Below are 799 nucleotides of genomic sequence, written 5' to 3' on the forward strand. Positions count from 1 at the left end.
CCATAAACCTTTGATCTGATTACTATTTCTGGTATATCTGGACATACTTTGGGCATTTAGTTGCATTTCAATAATTCTAATTATTACAAACAGTGCTGTTTTCCTCCAAAAGAGGGGTACTTAGCCAAGAGCAATTTGTTTGGTCAACACAATGCTTTGTTAGAAAATAAATATTCCTAGTTCCAGGGTTTTTTTCAAACTTAAAAAATTTGTATTTCATATTCTTCCTTTAATCATTTACTTTTATCTTGTACTCATTTTGATACTGAAATATTGTAGTTCTGAAATATATCATACAAATGGACTAATTGGAAAATTTTATTGGAAAAATAGTAGATGCAAATATTTCATATTAAGAAAAATATCCTGAAGAATGTGACTTGTGTGTGTATGTGCATAGAAGGTGGTAACAAAAATTGACTCTGGATAAGTTAGAGGAGTTATGGTTGTTAGTTGTAGACTTTTGTATTTCCTTGTGCAGGGGCCATGCTAATTTTCTCTGTATCATTCCAATTTTTGCATAGGTGCTGCTGAAGCTAGTGCTGCTTATCAGTAATTCTTGATTTTTCTTGAAGGAGCCCATCTTGTTTTTGTACAGTGAACTCTGCTTCCATTTCTTATGTCTCCAGAAAAAGAGGGTCTAGTTCTAAACTTTGTAAGATACGCACAATGAGAGTTGAAAGACAGAACTGGGCCTAAGAAGGAGTCTGAAAAATACCACAGGAAAAATGCCAGTGGGCAGGTTACACAGATGTGAGCACATGTGCACATATGTCCACGTACCCACACATACACACAG

The 799-nt window shown here is 34.7% G+C and overlaps 1 non-coding gene across 1 annotated transcript; it reads right to left on the bottom strand.

Moving 5' to 3' along the window:
* Nucleotides 1-438: 438 nt before the first annotated feature.
* On the bottom strand, nucleotides 439-543 carry LOC138441890 (U6 spliceosomal RNA). The gene has a single exon (XR_011257465.1). It is a non-coding gene; the product is annotated as a U6 spliceosomal RNA (small nuclear RNA).
* Nucleotides 544-799: the final 256 nt, after the last annotated feature.

Source organism: Ovis canadensis, chromosome 5 (genome assembly GCF_042477335.2).
Source record: "Ovis canadensis isolate MfBH-ARS-UI-01 breed Bighorn chromosome 5, ARS-UI_OviCan_v2, whole genome shotgun sequence".
In the NCBI taxonomy this organism is placed as follows: Eukaryota; Metazoa; Chordata; class Mammalia; order Artiodactyla; family Bovidae; genus Ovis; species Ovis canadensis.